Genomic DNA, 7078 nt, shown 5'->3' on the forward strand with positions numbered 1-7078 from the left:
CTTCTGTGTTAAAACACAGGAGAACCCTTAACAGTAAAACCTCAAGCTTCCGGAGCAAGTCGGCGGGAGGGACTTAACTGCGGAACCCAACATCCCCGGGTGCCGTTTTCCAGCCGGAGTCGGGGTCAGAGCTAGCCTTTCCTACTGCGCAGGCTCAATACTACTTACCCATAATGGAAGCAACGTGGCTCTTGTGTGTGGTGGCGGCGGTCGTGGCGTGGGGCTTCCTCTGGGTTTGGGACTCCTCAGAACGAGGGAAGAGTCGGGAGCAGGGAGGACGGCTGGGAGCCGAAAGCCGGACCCTCCTAGCCATAGCGCACCCTGACGATGAAGCCATGGTTTTGCTCCCACAGTGCTAGGCTTGGCCCGCCTAAGGCACTGGGTGTGCCTGCTCTGCTTCTCTGCAGGTAGGAGGCCATAGGAGGGGCGATGGGAGCCGGGGCTGTGAAAGGGATTTAAGTGCTAAGCGATCTCAGTCGCCTTCTTCTGGAAGAGTTTTCCGTAAGGAGCTAAGTGAATACACCGAGGATCTTACACAATCATAGCTGTTACACAGAGAATGTGGTTTCGTTTTTGCTCACTCCCTCTTGGAGAAACTAGCTGCCTCTTTATGTACTGCCTTATGGAGAGGCACACATGTCAAGAAACTGAGGGAATGCCTTCCAGCCAACAGCCAGCCAGGAACTAAGGTGCTCAGTACAGCGGCCTCCACAAGACTGAATAATGCCAACAGCTATGATTGTGCTTGGAAGAAGATCACCATTTAGTTGAACCTTCAGATGAGACTGCAGCCCTGACCAGCACAGATTGCAGCCTGTGGAAAGACCTTAAGGCAGAGGCACCCAACTGAACCACCCAAGGGCTCTGACTTACAGAAACTGTGAGCAGTAAGTGCCTATTTTTTTAAACCACTACACTTTGGGGATGGATTGTTACACAGCTATTGATAACTAATAGAGTTTGTTATGTTAGTATTTTAGTCTGCTTTTTTGGCTGCAAGATAAAACTAACCCCTTCACATAAACAGTTAGATTTCAACTCTACAGGTTCAGTTTTGACTTTATAGTTAGTTACTAATGAATCTACACATAAATAGTCAGGTTCCCCTAACATAGAAGGGAGGCCTACTATGTACAGGATTATGAATTGTGAATCTCTAGATATAAAGACTTTGTCTCATTCATCTCTGTACCCCAGGGCCTAGACCAAGCTTTATCCTATCATAGCTATTTAATATCTATGGGTCGATTTAAATGATCTAGTTACCGGATAGCTATTATGACCCATGTTTTACTGATAAAATAAGAGAAGTACCTAGAGCTTAAGTGATTCAGAGAAGGTCATGTGAGTGGAGTCAGGGCTTTCACCCAGATTCTCAGGCTACCATCTGTGTATCCCAGAGCTTCCATAGTGGGAAAAATAACCCATTACAGACTAGAGTGGCAATGTTTTCCTTCCATCACAACATGCTAGCTCAGAATAAGCAGGTGGCCTTTTTTTTTTTTTTAAGAAAAACAATGTTTTATTAAAGGATTGTATTCCAAAAAGGCTTCGTTACTCCTTTTTTTGCCTTTAAGTATAGTGAAATGGCCTCTACCTTATTTCGAATGGATTTCTGGGATAAAGTTCTTCAGTGATAACATGTTTGAAGCAAGTAACAATTAAGTTATCTTAGTCCTCACTAATAATGTTCATGGAGGAATTGGTGTTTCTTTCTGAGTTAATAAGAAACATTTGCAGCCAAACCATAGGACTCTGAAGATAAAGCAATTGGCAAGAAATTGTATGTTTAAATACCAGAAAATAGCCCATATCCAAACAGGTGTGCGATAAAACAGTATAAATAAACTGCTCTGTATGCAGTTTAGCCCAAGCAGAATTGTGTAGGAAACTTTCCTCCTATTCTGAAAAAAATATAACCAAACCAGGCCGCTTGTATCCTCCTTAGACTGCACAGCTGGAAAAACAGTTCTTGTTCAAACAGCCGAAAGTAAAAGTTGTTTTAATTTTTTTTTTAATGGCCAGATAAACAAAACCTTGCTAGAGGAATGACTATACTTGTGCAAATATGGCCTTGAGCTAGCATCTTGTGAAAGACTCACCTCTTTTCAACCTTTAAGAAATATGCCTGCTTCTTTGAATTCACAATGGTCACTTCATGTTGTGTTAGGATATTTTTAAAAAATGTTTCTGTTGGTACAGTTGTCTTAACCATCTGGGCACTTGACTTAGGGCATTAAGAATATAGATGCCTAAAAGAAGTGCTTGGTTTCTGTAAGATCTGCTATGTGCACAGGAAACATGGTTTAGAGCTCAAAGGGGTTACAAAAACTGTCCATCTTTTTATGCCATTTCTTTCTGGCCAGGAACAAAGGTAAGACAAGAGGTTGGTCCATGCCAGAAAGTCTGAAAGTATGTGTGTTAAATGTTTCCAACTGGGCTGTTTGGTGTTTGGGATCATTTGTTCTTTGCCAACCTGTGCCTAGGAGGGAAAAAAGCAAAAACAATGGAGACATACCGTAAGGTTCCTGGAGATATCTGGTATTTGACATGCCTCAGTGGTGAGGAGCATTTATGGTGTAGTGAAAAGTAAGTGGTCCTCTGCATTCCACAGTCCAAACCCTGGCTAAATCTGACTAATAGGACAATTACTGCTTCTGAGCCTCAGTTTTCCATCTCTAAAATGGCCTTCTATACACAGTTATGAGACTATATGCAAATATATAACTTGTTAGAGGCAATAACACGTGAAGATTACATGTAGTAATACACATGTAATAACATAAATTATCTTATGACGATTACATGCAGTAGCATGCAGCAGCTGTCACACACTGTGTGCTCCATAGATGGTGTCTTTTATTTGAACGGTTGTTGCTGCTGTCCTCAAGGAGTTTCTCTTTTGAATACATCCCTCCCTCAACACACACATGCCTAGATCTTTCTGTCTTTGCCCTGGAATGATTATCTATAGATACTGTGTGCAAAGTGAAATTATACCAAGTGCTATAGAAATAAAAATAGAGGTCAATTGGTGTGGAAGTTAGGAGCATAGGTTCTGGGCCGGGTACAGTGGCTCATGCCTATAATTGCAGAACTTTGGGAGGCCAGGGCAGAAGGATAGTTTGAGCTCAGGAGTTAAAGACCAGCCTGGACAACATGGCAAAACCCTGTCTCCACACACACACACACACACACACACACACACACACACACAGCTAGCTGGGCAGCTGGGCAGGGTGATGTATGCTTATAGTCCCAGTCACTTGGGCGGCTGAGGTGGGAGAATCACTTGAGCCCAGGAAGTCAAGGCTTAAGTGAGCTCTGGTAAGTGCATTAGGTTGGTGCAAAATTAATTGCAGTTTCAGGCTCTAGTTTTAAATGGCAAAGACCGCAGTTACTTTTGTACCAACATAATACCACTGAACTCCAGCCTGGGTGACGAAGTAAGACCCTGTCTCAAAAAAAAAAAAAAGTGTAGATTCTAAGCTCAGGCCTGCTTGAAATTCTGGCTCAATTTCTTTCTATCCAGGTAGCCTTGTTGAGTCTCAATTTCCCTATCTGTAAGATGACAATAATAGCAGTATATTCTCTATTCTGTTTAAAATGAAGAGCTCCGGTGCTAGTGTGTACTCATGTGCTTTCTTTGCGAGTTCAAGCACTCAGACTTCAAATGGTATCTTCCGGAGCTTCTTAAGAAGCTGGATTCTGTCCTCTTCCTCATTTGTCACTCTGCTGGCTGCTCCAGGTCGTTCCAATCTATAAATAACCATTTCAGAGCCAGACATCACTGACTAATATCTCAATCTCTAGGAACAAAGATTTTGACTTGTGTCACACTCAGTGGTTCAGAATGATTGTAACCCAATTCCGGCTACATCCAGAATGAGATGGAAATCCAGCACTCTACTTGGGAGCAGGATTTTCTCTAAGAAACTATGGTGGATCAGGATAAAAGTTCTCTTTTCTGTTATTCATAAAAGGCAGGGAAAGAGAGTCAGAGTTAAGGCTTATGGTGTCGCAAGAATGTTTAGTATCATTTTAAGGATCTCTCTCATTCTCTCTCTTTCTTGCTCTCACTCTTGTTCTCGCTCTTGCTGTTTCTCTTCCCTTTCCCTCCCTGTGGCAAGTATTATAAATAGGCCTCCTTCTTATCTGATCCTCCTCTAAATGTTTTTCATTTGAAAACCACAGTTAATTTTAGATAAATGTCGGAGATAATCTTAAATTTGTGTGTAATACAGGCCCTAGTTCTAAGAAAAACATGACATGTCTGGAAGACCTTGTTTTGGCCTTTGTTCCTCTGCTAGTACCACAGCCAACATCTCTGACTTCCCGCTCTTTATCTGAGACTAGGTTGTATCTTAAGTCTCCTAACCCCCTTTTCCAGAAGCAGAGAAACTGCCACCTTCTGAAGGGCTCCTTTCTAATCCAATAGTTTCCCAGGAGAGATTTTAAAGCTGGAAAGGGGCTCAGGGGAGTGAGGGGTGAGTTCACCAACACTGCCCGCCTGAGCAATTTGCAGGACGAAGTGGCCTCTGTCTTCTCATTCTCACAGGCCAGGCCCCCTCCAGATCCACGCGTAGATAACGGCAGTCGTAAATGTTGTGCAAAGGCTGCTGTACAACCCTTTTAAATAAGAGGCTGTTTTTCAGAACCTGGGCCACATTTGTCCTGGCCTGAGTTAAGAGGTAAAGAACATTCCAATTGTGAGCTTGGATGGAAAAAAATATATTTGAAGTTTTTTCTGCTAACAAGGTATGCAGAGGACTCAAATTCCAGTAAACGAAGGTTAAAGACGGGCTGATTTGCAGAATACGGTCATCACCCCCACCCCTTAATTTTTCCATAAAGTGCCGTAAAAAGCCACTGCACTAACAAACATTTTGGGAAGGGAACAAGCTCCAGGCCAAGAAGCCACAAGTTTAAATGGGGGGAAATCTGAACCCTGAGGCACAGTTTCCTGAGCAGAGTCATTACTCAAGAAGGGATCAGGCATTAACAGAACTATCCCAACCCAGCACCAAAGCTAAGGCTTCTCTGGGTGCCCTGGGACAGTGCTGGTCCGGAGAAGAGTGCCAGTGTCCCTCACCGGAGTTACACCCTTCACCTTGACTTACAATGTGAAATGAGAGCATGTCTCCAAGACTCCGCTTACACCTGCAAAACACCTGAAGAAAAACGTCTTGTTTTATTTAAAGGATGAAAAGAAAACACAACGCAATGCAAATGCAAAAAAAAAAAAAAAAACAAAACTCCAGCTGGACATGTTTTAAAAAATTTATTGTTGTGGAACACAGAAAAATTAATGCTAAAATGGATACAGAAGAGTAAAGTCCTCCAGGAGAGCTAGGCCAACTGTGAAGAAGAGGAATATGGAGGAGGGGCTTATCCTACAAAATGTTGACCTCCTACAAAATCATCATCGTAAACTTGGTCTGCTTCTGGCTTGAGAACAGAGACCAGTGAACAGAACAGAGGCCTAAGAGACAGGCCTCTTTATAAATGAGGACTTGATATATGTTTAACATGGTTTAAAAATCATAGGGAATGGTTAGATTATTTAGTAGATGGTATTAAGAAACTGGTTCACCATATGGAGAAGAATAACATCTATATTTTTTTCTTTCTTTTTTTTTTTTTGAGATGGAGTCTCGCTCTGTCGCCCAGGCTGGAGTGTAGTGGCCGGATCTCCGCTCACTGCAAGCTCCGCCTCCCAGGTTCACGCCATTCTTCTGCCTCAGTCTCCCGAGTAGCTGGGACTACAGGCGCCTGCCACCACGCCCGGCTAATTTTTTTGTATTTTTAGTAGAGACGGGGTTTCACCGTGTTAGCTAGGATGGTCTCGATCTCCTGAACTGTGATCTGCCCACTTCGGGCTCCCATAGTGCTGGGATTACAGGCGTGAGCCACCGCACCCGGCCCAATAACATCTTTATTTCTATAGTACACAAAGGTGGACTCCAGATGCATATGATATCCAGTATGAGAGGAAAGCTTATATGGTTAACAAAAGAAAATTTAGAAGAGTGTTTTTACAATGTAGAGGTGGGGAGAAACTTTCTAAAGAAGACCTAAAATTACCAAATATACAGCAAAAAAAAAAAAAAAAAAAAATGAAGTGTTCAATGACACAAAAGTTGAGGATTTCTTTTTAATGAAAAATTGTAAAGACGAAGCTAAAAATTGAAACACAATGTGTGCAACATTTACAACTGACTAACAACCAATATAGGATATATGAGGGTAACCTGTAAGTTAACAAGAAAAGGATCATAAAATCCATCAGACCATCAGAAATGGGGCAAAGGGCTGGGTATGGCAGTTCATACCTGCAATCCTAGCACTTCAGGAGGCCAAGGTGGGAGGATTACTTGAGGCCAGGAGGTCAGGATCAGCCTGAGCTACATAGTGAGATCCAGTCTCTACAAAAATAAAAATAAAAAGATTAGCCAGGTGTAGTGGTGTGCACCTGTAGTCGTAGCTACTTGAGGAGGCTGAGGTTGGAGGATCGCTTGAGCCCAGGAGTTCAAGGCTACAGTGAACTAGCATCACACCATACACTCCAGCCAGGGCAGAGTAAAACCCTTTCTCTTTAAAACAAAACAAAACAAAACAAAAAAAGGGCTGGGCTCGATGGCTCACACCTGTACTCCCAGGCTGAGGCAGGCAGATCACCTGAGGTCAGGAGTTTGAGATCAGCCTGGCCAACCTGGTGAAATCCCATCTCTACTAAAAATACAAAAATTATCTGGGCGTGGTGGTGGGTGCCTGTAGTCCCAGCTACTCAGGAGGCTGAGGCAGGAGAACTGCCTGAACCCGGGAGGTGGAGGTTGGAGTGAGCCAGGATCACACCACTGCACTCCAGCCTGGGCGTCAGAGTGAGAACCCGTCTCAAAAATAAAAATAAAAGTAAAAAAGAAACAAATAAGCAAAAATAAACAGAGGCAAAGAATATGACAGGTAAATCACAGAAGTAAAAATCCAGATGGTTCACATAGTAATACAAAGCTCAAAATCAGGGAAAAGCAAACCAAATTCAATTAGTTATAAGTTTATACTCATCAGATTGGTAAAA

The sequence above is a fragment of the Piliocolobus tephrosceles genome, chromosome 17, assembly GCF_002776525.5.
Source record: "Piliocolobus tephrosceles isolate RC106 chromosome 17, ASM277652v3, whole genome shotgun sequence".
NCBI classification, from domain to species: domain Eukaryota; kingdom Metazoa; phylum Chordata; class Mammalia; order Primates; family Cercopithecidae; genus Piliocolobus; species Piliocolobus tephrosceles.